The 18,177-nt window shown below is 37.8% G+C and overlaps 1 long non-coding RNA gene across 1 annotated transcript; it reads right to left on the bottom strand.

Moving 5' to 3' along the window:
- Nucleotides 1-312: 312 nt before the first annotated feature.
- On the bottom strand, nucleotides 313-13,424 carry LOC141511395 (uncharacterized). Its single transcript, XR_012475321.1, has 3 exons — nucleotides 13,378-13,424; nucleotides 6,503-6,649; nucleotides 313-561 (listed from the first exon to the last, which is right to left on the bottom strand). It is a non-coding gene; the product is annotated as an uncharacterized LOC141511395 (long non-coding RNA).
- Nucleotides 13,425-18,177: the final 4,753 nt, after the last annotated feature.

Raw genomic sequence — 18,177 nt, 5'->3', positions numbered from 1 at the left:
GTTTTGCTATTGAAGAATCAATAGGCGAAATTGAGAGTGTTTAGCCTTGAGTAGAAAAGACTCAGAGGGGACGTGATAACTGTCTTCAAGTATGTGAAGGCTGTCATAGGAAATCAACATTAGACTTGTACAATTCTGGGCTCTAATAATTAGCACATATTTTTCCTGAAATCATGCCTAAACATTCCTCTTTACAATTTCTACCCATGGCTTCTAGTCCTGCCTCCTGGGGCCAAAAGGAAGAAGTCTGATTACTATTTTACATGACAGCTTTCATATATTTGAAAGTCAGTTATCATGTCCCCTCTGATCTGGTCTTCTGTCCTCCAGGCCAGACACTCCTAGTTTTTTCCATTGATCCTCACAAAGTTTGAAGATCAGTGTCTTTTGGCAGATAAAAGTTCCTCAGTGTCTGTCTTCTGAAAACCCTGGGAGCCATGAGACTGTCCTCAGTGACAGGTCCTTCTCCTGTTCCTGGGAGAAGGGTTGGATAGAAATCTCAGGAGAGGGAGAAGTGAGGGAGTTTGCTGAAGATCTTCATCAACACTTCATCAACAGAGCCTGGTGTGACAAAAAAAAACAAAAAACAAGGGGATTGGGTGTGACGGAAAAAAAACAAAGGGGATTGGGTGAGGAGGCAGAAGCTGCCAACCCACACCCAAAGCTTCTACAACCAGTTTTAGTCACAACATTATAGGGGAAAGGACTGAGGAAGGGAAAAGTTTCTACTTTGATGTCCAGATTCTGATTGGAAGTGAATGTAAGCCAGACCCAGAGGATGCTGAGATCTTGACCCATAGTATGGTAGCTTTGTGCTGTTGAGATAGAACCTCCAATCCATCCTCTGCCTCTGTCTTCTCTCTGTTCCCATGCTCTCACACCCTAAGTAGAGGAAAATCTGCTTCACCAGTCCTTAATTGGTAACAGACTCTGTTTCACCACCTACTTTAAAAATACTACTTTCTCTAATACTTTGTAGTTATTCATTACTGAACTTATCTGTATGTGTCCTTGCAGGTTAAATGCATCTGAGAAAGAGGTGAATAGGTGTCAAGGTAAGAGGAGAAAGGGATCTTCATTGTGTGTGTTCTAGGGGTTAAAGGGAATAAGTATTTGCAGGCACTATGCTAATCACATTCATTTGATTTTCATAATAACTCTACAAGATAGATTCTGTTATTATCTTCATTTTGTAATTGGGAACAGGCTATGTGATTTGCCCAAGGTCACACAGCTAGTAAGTATTTGAGGCAGAATTTGAGCTCAAGTCTTCTTGACTCTGGTCTTATTGGTCTATCTATTGTGTTACTTAACTATCTATTAAAATTGGAATGCATCATATAGCAAAATTTGGGGGAGGTACACCAAAGTGCAGTTCTAGGTTAACAGTCTGAGTTCAAATTCTGCTATAGATACAACCTAACTATACTACCATGGGCAAGTCATTTAGCCTCTCTCTCTGCTTCAGTTTCTTCATCTGTAAAATGGGGATAATAATTCTCAGAGTTGTGAGATTCAAATGAGATAACATATAAAAAAGCTTGGAAACATTAGGCTACATGGATGCTAGCTATTGATTTAGATTTTATAGCTTCCCATAAGTGGAGAGATAGTTCAAACAAGTCTGGTAAGATATTTAGGTACACCTGGGTCTCTAGTAGCCCCTGAGGGGGAACAAGGTTAGAGTTTATTCCTCCGGAGATAATTAATCCAAGCACCTTTAGTCTTTTTATTCTTCCTAGACTGGTTTGAAAGAAACCAATCCCTCTAAAGACTGGAGCTGAGGATCCTGATTACAGGCAGTCACTCTGGAAGTGATGAGTTGAGAATGAGTAGTATTGCCCAAAAATGAAAGTATTCCCCAACTAAGAAGGTATTCCCTCTAGTTCACCTGCTCACCAATATCTACCTCTCACATTCCACATTCTTAAAAACATGGAAACTCACTATTAGAAAGTGTTAAAATGGAAGTTTATCTGAGGATTCTTTTTCAAATTTGGATTTTTCCCCTTTGCTTTTGGAGTTTGAAAACTTTTCCTGCTGCTTTGGACCAAGATTTTACAGCTTTGGTGATGCAGGAACTAGAGATATTCTTACTATTAAATTGTTAGATTTTTTATTTTTATATTTTCTGCTTATATATTATTGCATTTTCTTTTTTGCTTTGATTTTAGCTTTAAAGTTGCTGCTGTTGAGAGGAATTGAGTGTTGAATTTAATAATTTTTGATACACAATTGTGCTTTCATTTAAAAGTATACTTGTGCTTTCTTTAATTTTATTTTTTCTCTTTGGTTTTCAATTTGATTTATTTTCATTTTTGTTTACTTTGGATTCTCTTTTGTTTTTCTTTTTTATTGCTTTTTTGATGCATTATTTTGCACATTTGATGTTTATTTGATGCATTATTGCATTTCTCATTGGCTACTTCCCTTCATTGAACCCAATTTTCCCTATTTATATTTGTATCTTCATGAAATGCAGGTTTCATCATATGGAGCCTATTGAATGAGTCTAAGTGTGGCAGTAAGTGTGATGTAATTGCCTGTTGGATTGACCCCTGGAATACCACTGTTCTTCCATTAGTTTCATGTTGGCATAGAGTACTGTTTTATCATAGCTTTGTGGCAAAATATTACATAGCTAGTTCCCTTTCATACAGGGATTGGTCAAATGTTATAACCTAGTCAGGATGTTCTATTAACTTAAAGCCCTTTTGACTTAAAGCCCTACAATTGGATTTATAAGATACCTGGCAAATATATTCTCACCAACCTTTGGTCCCCAATGTCTATCTTCTCAAGAACCAAGAGATTGTCAGTAATGAAATAATCATCAATTCCTGGGGCAGGGTGGGGCAGAAATCCTAGCCTTTCATAACTGTGTTTTTAACTATGGTTCAGAAGTCTAAATCCCATTCTCATCACTTTTTTAGCTCACTAACTGTTCCCTTCTCAATCAGTTCTTCTCTTTGGCATCCCTTGCCTTCAATAGACAAAAATAAGGAAAACAACCTATGCTGCTATGGTATTAAGTTTTGTGGACAAGATTTCATAATCTTTTGCAATACTTTAAAATTTTTTTCATTTATGGCAGTGGGGTTTGAGTGATTTGACCAAGGTCACATAGCTAGGCACTCAGCTGCCCCTTTTTTAGATTTCTTTGGATATTATAATTATCATAGCCTTCATGAATCAGTGGGAGTAAGGAGTAGTTTTTATGTTTATAAGTTTATAGTTTATAAGTCTTAGAAGTCTTTCTGTTAAGTGTTAAATACATTCTTCCGGCAGTTAACAGATCTCTCAGTTGTTGCTACCAGATCTACAAATGGTTGCCTTAGGTTCCCTGAGCAAGAGAATCATTAATCACTAATGCTCCACTCTTCCCCTTATCTTTATTGAATGATGTCTACATACTTGCTTCTGGGACACTCCTAATGCATAGAATCATGGACGCAGAAGTCAATTAGTTCACTTCTTGCATTTTACAGATGAGGAAACAGAAACTAAGAAGTTGAATTTCCCAGCATCATGCAATAAGTATCTGAGGTAGAATTTGAACCCAGATCTTCTTGATTCCAAGTCAAACTTTCTATTCATTATAATGTGTTGAGGACAAGAGACATTTTCTCCTCAGTGGATCTAGGTTTTTCCTCTTCAGGAAGATTCTATTTTCTCTAGGAGGCTGTTCCCAATCTACCTTACTTCTTGTGTCTTCCCTTTCTTGATATTTCCAATTTTAACCTGCATATGGCTTGCTTGATTGTAACTGTTTATATGTCATGTCCTTCATTAGAATGAGAATAGAAACTCGTGCCTTTCTTTGTATCTCTAGCACTTAACACGAGGTCTGACACAAAGCAGTTACCTAAAAAATGTTTTATGAGTAAAGTTGTCCATTTTCTTCCCTCTCTCTTCTCTGTGTAACTCTCTTTCATTAAACTACATTCTGACAATAGTCAAGTCTCTCCTTCATTTCAGATCCCTTTTGTTCCCTCATTGAAGCCTCACTTCTTTCCTTTAGGCACTCTCAATCATCCTTAAACCACTTATTTTCTCCTTTAGGGAAGAGGTAAGTCTACACTTAGAACACAGGTAATAAACAGTTTTTTGACTGTGGCAGAAATTCAAACATTGTCTCACTAGGTGCAAGTCACTATAGTTTCCTCTATTTTCCATATTGGTTGAAATTTTCAGTTTGGTGTTTCTTTTAACTGCTTCTAGGTGTTTATACCCCCACTTTAAGCTCTCATATAAACTTTTTAGTCAGTTAATACCTCTTATTAATTTAAAAAGTCTTCCCAATTTCCTTTCCAAACCTCCCTATCACACATGCCCCATACCTACTCTTCTATTTTTTTTACTAATTTCAACAATTAGCCCTCCAAAATTGTATCACTTACCTTTTCTTATTTACTGTGACTTGCCTTGCCAAATATCTCCTGTTTCCTACTCTTAATCTTCCTGCGTCAACCTTAATCATTTTCTATCCTTTTTTTATTAGGTTTTTTTTTGCAAGGCAAATGGGGTTAAGTGGCTTGCCCAAGGCCACACAGCTAGGTAATTATTAAGTGTCCAAGACCAGAATTGAACCCAGGTACTCCTGACTCCAAGGGCCAGGGCTTTATCCACTGCACTACCTAGCCACCCCTTATATCCTTCTTTAGAAATCCTTAATCCTGCAACTCATTCAGCCTAGAAGTAGAATTTGGCTTGGTAACTAGACTTAGAGAATTTTCTCTCCCAAATTTCTCTCAGTTCCTCCTAAATTTTGCCTCCCCACATTCAGTTTTGGACCTAGTCACTAGTCACATTTTCTAAAGGTCTGCATAATTTCTTTTTCCTTCTCACTCAGTACAAGTCCTTTTCTTTTCCACTCTTATGCTTACAAATTTCTCTCATGGAAATTAGAAGTGGATATAATTCCTACTTTTCTGACTTATTTTAAAATTGATTACTATCTCTTCACTCCTACTATTGAAATGTGTTTGTCAAAGCTTCTTTTCTGGCTCCTTTTTAAAATATAACATTTTATTGGGGACTTTTATTTTTGCATCACTTTCATTGTACAATCTTTCCTTCCTTGCCCGCTCCCAGAGAGTCATCTCTTATAATAAAAAATAAAAAAGAAGAAATAAAAATGAAATTAGAAAAATTAATCAGTATGTTCAAAAATTGTGATGGTCTCCTACCTCTACAGAGTATATGAAGCAGTGGAGGATGTATCTTTTCATATCCCTCCCTAGGGTCAAACTTGATCATTATAATTTTGTAGCATTCACTTTGTCATTATTTGTTATTGTTGTGGTCATTGTTATTGTACCCATCTAAAATTATATAGCTATTATATAGATTTTTTGCTTATTTTGCACTTCATCTGTTCATACAAATCTTCCCATGCTTCTTTATATTCATCATATTCAATGTTTCCTAAAGCACAATAATAATCTAATATGAGCATCTACTTTGCTTCTGGTTCTTTGATCTCACAAAAAAGTGCTACTATAAATATTTGTGTATATTTTATTATTTTATGATATATTTTATAAATATTTTTTTTCAGTTGTTTGTCACAACTGACTCTTTGTGAACCATTTGGGAGTTTCTTGGCAACAATACTGGAGTGGTTTGCCATTTCCTTTTCCAGCTCATTTTACAATTGAGGAAACTGAGGCAAACAAAATTTAGTTACTTGTCCAGGGTCACATAGCTAGTGAGGGTGTAAGGAAGGCCAGAACTGAACTCAGGTATTCCTGACTCTGGGCCTATTCTATCTACTGTGCCACCTAGCTGCCGGGAGTATATATTATTTGACTTTATTTTTGTCATTGATTTTCTTGGGGTATGTAGGTATCCTTGGCTCTTAATGATTTTCAGTTTTTGATATATTCCTAGAAAATTTCAATCATTCCCACAACTTAAACAATCAGCTATCAGATGATAGACATTCATTTTTCCACTCCTGGTATCTCTAAAGTAAGCTCCACTCCTACATTTTCAACTGCTCAATGACTTCAAATTGATTATGCCCAAATTGAAATTCATTACCCTAAAGCCCCTCCTGATTTCCCTATTTTCATAGAAGAATTATCATTTTCTTAGTTACCTAGGTTTAAAACTTTAGAAAATTCTTTTCTTCATCTTCTTCCTGTCTCCCATATCTGTTGAAACTTCCTTTCAAATATATTACAAATCACCTAACCTTGGTTCACTCTGACATCTGGCTCTAGTTTTTGCTCCTATGAACCATCCTTCAAACCAAGGACAGAATAATTTTTCTAATATATTGCTTCCATCATGACATTTTCTCCTTTAATAAATCTTTACCGGGGGGGGGCGGTGACAAGATGGCACAGTGGATAAAGCACCAGCCCTCGAATCAGGAGTACCTGAGTTCAAATCCAGCCTCAGACACTTAATAATTACCTAGCTGTGTGGCCCTGGGCAAGCCACTTAACCCCATTTGCCTTGCAAAAACCTAAAAAAAATCTTTACTAGCCTTTACCTGCTTTCAAGGATGGGATTACAATCTGGATCTGTGATATCATTTGCTGTTCAGTTGTCTCAGTCACGTCCAACTCTTTGTGACCCCATTTGGAGTTTCCTGGCAAGGATACTGGGATAGTTTGCCATTTTCTTCTCCAGGGTGTCCCTATTTTACAAAGGAGGAACAGATGTTAATAGGACTTAAGTGAATTGCTCAGGTTCATATAGATATTAAGTGTCTGAGAACAGGATTTGAACTCAGGTTCTTCTGACTCCAGGTAAGGCAATATAGCCTACTGTATCATCTAGCTGTGTCATAATCCTATCCATTCTGTGAGGTCTAGATCAAGTTCTCCCTGCCCCTGAAATATCCCCCTCCAATACATTGTCTTTTCTTTTCTCTGTACTCCTAAAATATTTTCACTTGATACAATGCTCTGAGAGTGACTTAAAAATGGCACTAGACCTAGATTCAAAGTGCATGAGTTCAAATCCTGACTATGCTATTTATCACCTATAGACCTATGGAAAAATTATTTAAAATCTCTGGACCTCAGTTCCCTCACCTGTAAAATGAAGAGAATGAACTAAATGATTCTAAAGGTACTTGCTTGCTCTGTGTGTGTGTGTCCATAGGTGAGTTATATAACCTCTCTATACCTTTTTCTTCATTCGCATAACAGAGATAATAATATCTGTACTACCTTCCTTACAAAATTGTTGTGAAAAAATGTGTCATTATTTTATTGCCAATGTATAGAGTCATAGAATAATAGAAGCCACATAAATCTGACTATTCATTTTAGAGAAGGGACATAGGAGTGAAGAGATTTTCCTAAGGTCAAACACAAATTCAGGGCTAGGCCCCAGATGACCCAAATGCCAGGTATAGACCTTTCAGTTCCACTGTACTACCTTAGCAATACACCCATTGAATCGTAGCTCAGACATCTGATCTAATCCTTTCCATTTTTTACAGATAAGGAAACTGAGGCACAAGGAAATTGGAATTAAGGTTACACAACTAGGAAGAGTCAGTATTTGAACCCATGTTCTTTCTACTATGTCATATCAATCCATCTTTTATTGAGTGTATTCCTCAATCTCTCAGTAATTGACTAAACCAGGTAGTTAGATCATCATGATACTCCAGTCATGAATATACATCTTATCTCCCCAAATCTTCTGGGGGGGGGGAGCAGAACCTATTTCAAGTGTCCATTCTACTCCCTAAAGCATGTTGCACTTATTTGTATATAATTGAAACTCAGTGAATGATTGATCACTCCTTTCCCGAGTCTTATCATCATTGGATGATATAAGACACAGTTATTTTAGCAAAGATTTGTTGACGTGGGTTTTTATAATCATTCTGTAGTTCTGTGATTTGTCTCCTCAGCCAGACATTAAGGGCAGAAACCTGGTCTTCTGAATCATTTTCCTACCATAGAACCTAGATGAGTATACTGCAAGAGGTCAACGAATGTTTGTTGAAAGAATGATTATGTCTATGGAAAAAAATCTAATGGCAAACTTTTAGGCTAATGACATTTCTTTTGGCTCTAACCCTTTTCCACCTATCTGATCAAACAGTAAACACTGAAGTGGGCATTCAGATGACTAAACATTCTTGAGGCAACCAACAGATCATTACCTAGAGATTACAGAAAGACAACATTTGAACTTTGTGCTTGCAATACGATGTCTTTCCTCTCTTTAACCCCCAATTAGCCACCTACTTTCTTCGTGGCTCAGCAAGATGAATTCTCCTCACCTCTTTTCCCAATGTTCTCATCCTATGTAAAATTCATCTATCATGGCTCTTATGACCTCCAGGTAAAAGTGTATTGGCTGCCATGGGAACTCCTGGCATGCTGAGTGTTTGCTTATGGTAATGATTACTGTTTGACCATTAGAGAGACAAAGAGTTAGACCTAAAAGCTATACCATTAGCTTACTATTTTTTTAGACTGTAAAAAGATGCAGTTTATTCAAATGAAGTGTGATTTGCTCTTATTTACACATCATAGACCTGATTTAGCTAGTTTACAATTTAATCATTCATTTTCATAAACATTAATTCTTTCCTTCATTCGACATACAAAATTTGTAGATCTCCTTAAGTCTAAGGGTTACATTGGATTACAGAACAAATCCCACTTAAAATTATTCTCAATGTCATTGACTCTAATATGCTGGTAGGAGTTTAGGATTTAGAGCTAAAAAGGACTTTGGTGAGCAAAGGATTCAGAACTAGAAGAGATATTATTCAATCAGTCCAAAACCCTCAAACTACAGATAAGGTAACTGAGGGCTAGAGAGGTTAAATGACTTGCCCACAGTCACATAGGAACAGAAGTGAGATTTCAGCCCAGTTCCTCTGTAATCTTTCTACAACACCCTATTGCTCCTTCAGCAGCAGTAGCAGCAAGGATAAGAAGAGGCTGCAAAGAGAATCCAGGAATCTTGTGCTCCCAGATAAGCTTCATGAGGGATCCAGGATCAGCAGTAACAGAGCAATGCTTCCAACATGAGCATCCATCAAAGAAGCTAAAAGCCAATGAGGTCCCTCAGGCAACTGAGCAGATGGCAGAGGGTGGGTGTTCCTGGCTAAGCTGGCAGGCCCTATATTCTGCTCACAATTCCGCCCAGAGCTCAGGAAATCCCTCCCAGATGTTTTCTCACCCACCCAGCATCAGTTATGTGGACTGACTGTGGAGGAGCAGTGTTAAGAAATTATAAGAAATCCAAAGGTTCCTCTTCTTCACCAAGAACAAGCATTGGGGGGGGGGGGGCAGCTAGATGGCATAGTGGATAAAGCACTGGCCTTGGAGTCAGGAGTATCTGGGTTCAAATCTGGTCTCAGACACTTAATAATTACCTAGCTGTGTGGCCTTAGGCAAGCCACTTAACACCGTTTGCCTTGCAAAAACCTAAAACAAAAAAGAACAAGCATGGAGAAGCCATGAGGCACTGTCTTGTACCCCCTTCTGTGAATCTACTCCTTTCTCACTCTACCTTCCATCTTGCCCAGCGTTTTCAATTTCTTTATGTTAAAGCATTGATGTCCTCAGATAACCTTTATAAAAATATAACTTCCCATTTTCAGCTATTTGTTTTATTATTTAATATTTTTGATATTGTTTAATGTTATTTCATTAGAAACTAACAATTCAGTCTTTTCCTCGGCTCTAGAAATAAAAACTCCTAGTCATGTGCAATTTTTAGGTTGACAAAGAGCTTTCCTACCAATAGCTCAGTTAGGTACATAGTATAAATATCAGTGAGATAGACAATGTATCTTTGAGAGGCATTGTGGATTAAACCTAAAGTCAAGAAGACCTGAATTCAAGTCCTGTCACCAAACATTTATTATCTTGATCACTGCACACAAGTTGCTTGACCTCTCAAGCCTCAGTTTCCCATCTGTAAGATGGGTATCTTTGTGATACCAGGAAAATGTCTTCATCATAAAAGGTGGATTTTTGATTTTTCAGTTGTTTTTTAGTCACATCCAATTTTTCATGACTATGATTAAGGTTTTATTGGCAAAGATGCTAGAGTGGTTTGTTATTTCTTTCTCTAATTTGACAGATGAAGAAATTGAGACCATAAAGCGTAAATGACTTGTCTAGGATCACACAACTATTGTCAGAGATATGATTTGAACTCGTCTCCCTGACTTCAAATCTAGCTCTCTATCCATTGCCCCATATATATATATATATATCATGAGACTCAAATAAGATACATGTAAATGAAAACTTAGATATCTATGTAGATGTCAATTATTCCCATTTTAGAAATGGGGAAATTGAGATTTAGAGGAATTAAAATGACTAGTTCAAAGTTTCAGGGCTGACAAGTAACTGGAACTCAAACCCAGGCTGATAAGATCCAAAGCAGCAGGGATTTTATCTTATATAAACTTTGTATTTCCTCAAGCATAGCACAAAGCCCTGGAACAGATAAGTCGTGAATAAATTTTTGTTGGTCTGAGTCCAAATCTCCTGTTCTTTTGTCATATATTGACTCTGGACTCATTTTCCTACCCTTTCTAAAGAATCAGTTTCCTGGAACACAAGTGACTATATCTTCTCTGAGTATAACCTTAGTGAGGTGGTGAGTTTTGTCTAATATTTTATTTAGAAGCCCCAATCTTATGTGTTCCCCAGTATTAATCAACACCTAAACTCTTCCCAGTCTCATCCAACCAGTGATGGTTAATAAATTAACAACAATTAGTTTTATAAAGGGATATTTACTGAGAAAGTATAACATGGACAGAAATATTGAAATATTCTCCCTCCCCCCAAGTTAGAACACACTCTTCCTTTTCAGGGCTTCACTCAGACCTTGAAGAGACTGGACTAAGTCTTCAAATGACTACCAAATGTTTGCCCTATCAAAATTGTTTTTTGATGATGGTGTTGTTGTTTATCCTTCTTTTTCAAAGAGCACCAATGAAATTACTTGTGTGATATCTTGACTAGCTCATGAATTGGGTTTAAAGTGAAGCAGAGGGCAGCTAGGTGGCATAGTGGATAAAGCACCGGCCTTGGAGTCAGTAGTACCTGGGTTCAAATCCGGTGTCAGACATTTAATAATTACCTAGCTGTGTGGCCTTGGGCAAGCCACTTAACCCCATTTGCCTTGCAAAAAAACCTACAAAAAATAATAAAATGAAGCAGAGCTTGCTAAGTCATCTGTCTCACTCTCTCCTCCAGAGTCACTGAAGCTCAAAAGCAAGACAAAAATCAAGACAACAGGAGGTGACCCAGGATACAGTGGGTGAGTTTGGCCTTCCTAAATTAAGTTACTACATAGTCAATGGACAAGTTGTTCCTTTGTTTAAAAGACATGTCTTGGTTATAAAGCTGATTAAATTCCAACCTGGGAAATGCAAGTTACTCCTCAAAACAAACTCCTCTCCAAATATAGATGCTGTTGTTACCAGCAAACCATACTATGGACTCCAGTTGCACGACATTTGGTGACTCTTCCAACCTCATTCAAAGGTTCACTTGTTTCATCTCTGATACTCATGAAAAAATCAGAAAAAAATACACAAAACAAAGAAAAAATAGAGGTGTCACCATATATTATTGGACACCTGGCAAGTGGATTGGCAACCTGTAGCAAGGTCCCTGCCATCAAGAAGTTCTCATTCTAACAGGGAAGACAACATGTAAAATATTATAAAACATACATGAATACATAATACATGTGTCTATATATGTATATTTGTATTTGTATATGTATAATGGAAAATGCTCTCAGAAGGGAAAAGCACTAGTACATGGGAAGCCTGGGAAAGGGCTCTTGAAAAAGATGAGATTTAGCCTGAATTAAAAGGAGCTAGAGAAACTAAGTATCTAAAATGAGGAAGGAGAACATTCTAAGCATGGAGAATAGCTAATACAAAGGCATGCAGATGACAGACTTTCAGATGGAAGAAATAATAGAACTAGAATTTTGGGCTTCTGACCCTAATATCAGTGCACTGTTTCCAATTATCTCTATTTTTCAATAAGTGACCAGGCAACTATAAACAGAATTGTATAAACCACTGATTTCTGACATTGGAGGAGTTGTTTGATTTTTGTTTTGATCACACTAGCCACCCTATCTACTAGTGAGTTAGTAATCATAAATAATTAGAATTGGGAGAATTTCACATATAACTTCCTCTCATGCTTTGTGGAAACTAGCTAATTAGAGGGCTCAGGTAAAAGGTGAAGAGGGTCTAAATTAGAGTGGTAGCTATGTGGGTAAAGAGAAAGGAATTGATGCAAAAGATGCCATGGAGGAAGAAAAGACAGGATATGGTACCTGATTGGATGAGTGAGATGAGAGAAATTGAGGTGTCTAGAGAAATACAAATGTTGTATACCTGAGTGACTGAAAAGATAAGGGTCATCTACAGAAATAGGAAAGATTAAAAGAGTGGTAGCATTGGAAGGAGAAAGAAAATAATCAATCAATATGCATGTCTTAAGTGCCTACTATGTATCTACTGGATTAAGTGCTGGGGATAAAAAAGAGACAAAAGACAGTCCTGTCCTCAAGGAGCTTACAATTTAATAGGTAAGGCAATATGCAAACACACACACACAAACATACACAAACACATACAGAGCAAGCTTTAGAAAGGATAAATGAGAAATAATCAGCAAAGGAAAGCAATAGAATTAAGAGGCTTCTAGTAAAAGATGGGGTTTTAGTTGCAACCTAAAGAAAGCCAGGGAAGTCAGTAGTCAGAGTGGAAGAGGGAGAATGCTCTAGAAACTAGAGAAAACAAATGTTTAAACGTTCTCAGGTCTTGGATCAGAGAAGAATGTGAGCAAAGTTCTGAACTTGTTAAGGGTGGGGGGGAGAGAGAGAGAGAGAGAGAGAGAGAGAGAGAGAGAGAGAGAGAGAGAGAGAGAGAGAGAGAGAGAGAGAGATCTGGATGGCCACCACCACGAGTGTCTGGGTAGACTGGAGTGAACTTTAAAGGAAGACAAATGAACAAAATGAGCTTCAAAATCCCTAAATCTATCATCCTAGAGTGATCCGGTTCAGAGACATTGGATTAAATATAAGCTCCTCTGGTTGGCTTCTAATATCTTTTACCACTTGACCTCCATCTACGCTTCCAAATTTGCTATATGTTCTTCCTGTTCTGCATCCTAGGGTTTAACCAAACCAGACTTAATGTTGTCCTTCTCATCTGACATTCCATTTAGTCCAATCATATCGGTTCACAGATGAAGAAACAGAGACTTAGTAAAGGGTAAGAGATTCTCTCGAGGTCACAAAAGTAGCCAGTAAAAAAAGTTTCATTTCAGAATGGAAAGGAAACTGGATTCAGTGTCAGGAGACATGGGTTCAAATTGCAACTCTGCTACTTACCACTTGAGTCACCTCAGACAAATCACTTTGTCCCTCTGAGTTTCATTTTCTTCCTCTGTAAAAGAAGGGGATTGATTCACTAAAGTTTTTCAGTTCTAATTTCTAGAACTCAGGTCTTTTGATTCCTACTAGGATTCTTTATACCACATCACATTTTCATTCACTCATTCATTCATTCATCATTCATTCAGATTTTTCAACCACCTACTAAGTTCCAAGCACTGGAGAAAAAGTCAAAACAATAATGAATACAGTTCCTTATCCTCAAAGGAATATAGATTCTCCTAGTTAAGATATGAGACATTTTCCTTCCTGAAAATTTTCTTTTTGGTACATTTACTTTTTCATTAAATCTGATTGCCTTCTTTCTTCCCTCCCTCCTTTCCCTTTCTTCTTTTCCTTTTCCTCCTCCTCCTTTTCTTGAGTTCAAATGTGAAAATTTCATTTGTCTCTAAAGTCATGGTGAGTTGAAGGCTTGTATTTTGTACATAGATATACAAAATAATCATTAGAAACCAAAAAGTGAAAATTTTTCTTCCTAAAGGGAGTTCGCTTTCACCTCTAATTCCACTTCTTCCATAACCTTTCTGGACCACAGTTTCCTCAACTGTAAAATGAGGCAGTTACTCTGAGGTCCCTTCCAGATTTAAATTTATAAACTTATGACTAGATTCCCATCTAAAAGCACCTCCAATTTTTCAGTTTCAAATTGGGTTATCTCATCTATCTCTCCAGTTTGGTTTTCTCCTCTGTCCATGTCTAATCTTCTAATGCCACCCATTTTTCCTGGACTAGATCTTCCAACTTTAAAATTCCCAGGATCTTCCATCTCCTCCTTCAGATGAGGAAAGTGAGGTCCAGAAATGGGAAATCACCTTCAGATTTATAAAGCCTGTGTTGCCCAGTTCACGGGGTTGGTCCCTTGGGGCTTGCTTCAGGCTGACTAGAATTTGATCACTTCTTAGTCTTCAGAATCTGAAGCCTGAGAATCACAAGTCCCCATGGATGTGCAAGAGAGAAGCACTTCAAGGGAAGGTGTCACTTTGCAGGGGTGAGAGCTGCCCATTGTTTTCTTTGCCCAATCAAATCTCAGGGTCAAACCCAGAGCAAAGAAATCTGAGATGCCCCTCCCAATCCTTCGCTGTGACAGAAGACTATCTGGGCCCCCTCTGACAAAGTCCCTGTGGGAATGTCTTTCCCCTAGATTCAGGTGTCAGTACAGCTGGGCACAGAACCAAGGCCTTCTGGTTCCCAGACCATTCACCCCTCTCCCTCCGGTCAGTGGGAATCTCAGGGGATTTCAATCCAGTCCCTCAGCTTTGGAAATCAAGCAATGGCAATCGTGGGACAGTTCCCAAGGTATTTGGGAAGCCTCCAATGGGAGGTGGATGGTTTCCTCTTCTCTCTAGGATGCCCCCGACTGTGTGTAGGCTGCCAATCCTTCTCTGTTGAAGCTATGTAGGCTACCTAAAATCTCAATCCCTTTCCTCTCCAAATCACCTTCTCTACCAAAATATTCTCCAAAGATACAATCAATCATTCACCAACAGTTAGGTGTCAAAGTGGATATAGCCTTGGGCCTAGACTCAGGAAGACCCAAGTTCAAATCCACCTCAGACACTTACTAGGTGGGTGACCCTGAGTAAGTCATTCACCTTATTGCTTACTTCTTTCCATTCTTCTCCTGCCTCCTTCTAGGGAGGTCATAATTAGCCACTGATCCTCCATCTTTGTTGATTTCTCCTTTCCCACTGAATTCCAATAGTGGATCCCATGCCCCATTTCTTATTGACATTCCTTTTTCTGGGCACACCCACTTTTGTTTTAGTTCCATTCATCTTTCCTATAAATGAATTCTATTTCTCTGAGCATGTGAAACAGATGCATTTTCATGCCATTATATAATAATGATCATTTTTTCATTCATATTACAGTTTTCAGATAACTTTCACATCTATTATTTCATTTGATCCTCCAAATAAGCCTGTGAGAAAAGGACAGTGCAAGTATTTTTATTATCTTTATTTTACTTATGAGAAAACCAAAGTTCAGGGAAAATCATGTGTTTTGCCTAAGGTTACACAACTCATCAAGCCCCCATCTCCTGATTCTTAGTCAGGCATAATTTCCACGATCCCCTTGCTGTTCTAAGGATTGTTCTCTTTCTACCTACATCTTCAGTGTCTTTTGTTTCAAGTCAACAAGAATTTAAGCTCTTATTATGTGCCAAGAACCATGTTAAGTGCTTGGAATGCAAAAAGAAACAAAAAAAGAGCAGCCAGGTGGTGCAGTGGATAGAGCACTAGCCCTGGAGTCAGGAGTACCTGAGTTCAAATCCAGCCTCAGACACTTAATAATTACCTAGTTGTGTGGCCTTGGGCAAGCCACTTAACCCCACTGCCTTTCAAAAAAGAAAAAAGAAAAGAAAAAAAGATAATCATTGTCTTCATGGAGTTTGAATTCTTTTTTTTTTATTTTAAAGGTTTTATTTATTTTGAGTTTTACAATTTTTCCCCTAATCTTGCTCCCCCCCACCCCCCACAGAAGGCAGTCTGTTAGTCTTTACATTGTTTTCATGGCATACATTGATCTAAGTTGAATGTGATGAGAGAGAAATAGTATCCTTAAGGAAGAAAAATAAAGTATGAGAGATAGCAAGATTACATTATAAGATAATGGATTTTTTCCCCCTAAATTTAAGGTAATTGTCTTTGGTCTTTGTTTAAATTCCACAATTCTTTCTCTGGACACAGATGGTATTCTCCATTGCAGAGAGCCCCAAATTTTCCCTGATTGTTACACTAATGGAATGAACAAGTCCATCAAGGTTGATCATCACCCCATGTTGCTGTTAAGGTGTACAGTGCTTTTCTGGTTTTACTCATCTCACTCATCATCAGTTCATGCAAATCTTTCCATGCTTCCCTGAATTCCCACCCCTCCTGGTTTCTAATAGAACAATAGTATTTCATGACATACATATACCACAGTTTGTTATGCCATTCCCCAGTTGAAGGGCATTTATTTAATTTCTAATTCTTTGCCACCACAAACAGGGCTGGTATGAATATTTTTGTACAAGTAATGTTTTTACCCTTTTTCATCATCTCTTCAGGGATAAACCCAGTAGTGGTATTGCTGGATCAAGGGGTATGCACAATGTTGTTGCCCTTTGGGCAGGACTTTGCATTCTAATAGAGAAAGACAATACAATTTTTTTAAAAGCTGAAAAATGGGAGGGGTGTGTGCAGAGATGAAAATGCTATGGTAGAGAAACTCCTGGGCAGCTATATGGAAAATTGGATAGGTCACTGGACTTGGAATCAGGAAGATTTAGCTTGCTAATCTCAAATCTTACCTCAGATACTTACTAGTTGTATGACTCTGGGCAAGTCACTTAATCCTGTTTGCCTCAATTTCCTCATCTGCAAAATGAGCTGGAAAAACAAAACGGCAAATCACTCCAGTATCTTTGCCAGGAAAACCCCAAATGAGGCTATGAAGAGTTAAACACAACTGAAACAACTGAACAGCTTTAGGAAAAGTCCAGATATTCAGGAGTGTAGTTGGTGAAGAATGAAGATATAGCTGATCTATGTGTCCCTCTTCCTTAAAATGGAGACTTTGCTAGCAACCAGAAAGGTCAAAGGAGCAGGAAATACTTCCAGGATGTGAGACCTGAGTGAATAGATTTCTATGGCCCTTACCCAGATTTACATATTTACATAATTAAACTATGAGAAAATAACTGCCTCACTCTACTCCCATTTCAAGAACTTAAAAAAAAAAAGACCATAGTTCCAATCAGTTAACAGGATTTATTGAATACACACCAGTGGCTTTGTCCAAGGTACTGGCAAAATTTCAAAGTTGGCTCTTTGTTTTCTGGATTCCTAACCTATCTTGTCTATTCCCCTTGAAACCTATCTTCCTTATCAAATAAGGTCCTTCCTAGGACCCTTAAGAGTCTTCCTCTTCATCAAAATCTGTACTTGGAAGTATCTGATAGATGCATTCACATTGAAATGTTTGGAAAATACTGATAAAGTTCTATATGGTATTTCTGGAAACTATTTGCATTTTATCAGGAGACAAGGAATGAGTCTCTAACTGTGAAAATTCTAGCTATCAGCAGACTCTGGGGGAAAGATATTTAGTGGGGAAAACTTTCTTCACCCCTTGAAATCTGAGCACTTCAGATAACTACCTACTCTGCTTAGCCTAAGGAAAATTCTGTTGTCCATGTATGGTGCACATTCCCCCAGTCACCCAGGCATAAAATCTACCTGACCCAGAAACTTCATGCTCTTTCACCCCATATTTAATCTGTTGCCAGGTCCTGTTGATTCTACATTTGTAACATCTCTTATATTCTTTTCCTTCTTTCTTTTGACACAGTCATCATTCCAGATCTCTTCAGCACTTCACAACTGAACTATTGCATATCATAAATCTCTCCCTATTCCAGTCCATTCTCTGTTCATATATCAAAGTGATCTTTCTAAAACAGAAATCTTTGTTTCTCCTTGGAGTAGTTAGATGGCATAATACACAGCTCTGGACCTGGAGTCAGAAAGACTCATCTTTCAAAGTTCAAATCCAACTTCAGATATTTACTATGGGATTCTGGACAAGTTATTTAACACTATTTGCTTGAGTTTCCTCATCTGTCAACTGAATGGAAAATGAAATCACAAATCCAGTATCTTTGCCAACAAAATCACAAATGAGGTCACAAAGAATCAGACATGACTAAAAAAAAAATACTGAACTATAACAAGATATCACCCTTTATGCTTC

The sequence above is a fragment of the Macrotis lagotis genome, chromosome 2, assembly GCF_037893015.1.
Source record: "Macrotis lagotis isolate mMagLag1 chromosome 2, bilby.v1.9.chrom.fasta, whole genome shotgun sequence".
Classification (NCBI taxonomy): Eukaryota; Metazoa; Chordata; class Mammalia; order Peramelemorphia; family Peramelidae; genus Macrotis; species Macrotis lagotis.
Note: the sequence above shows the minus strand (reverse complement) of the source record. Positions and strands in the feature narration are given on the sequence as shown.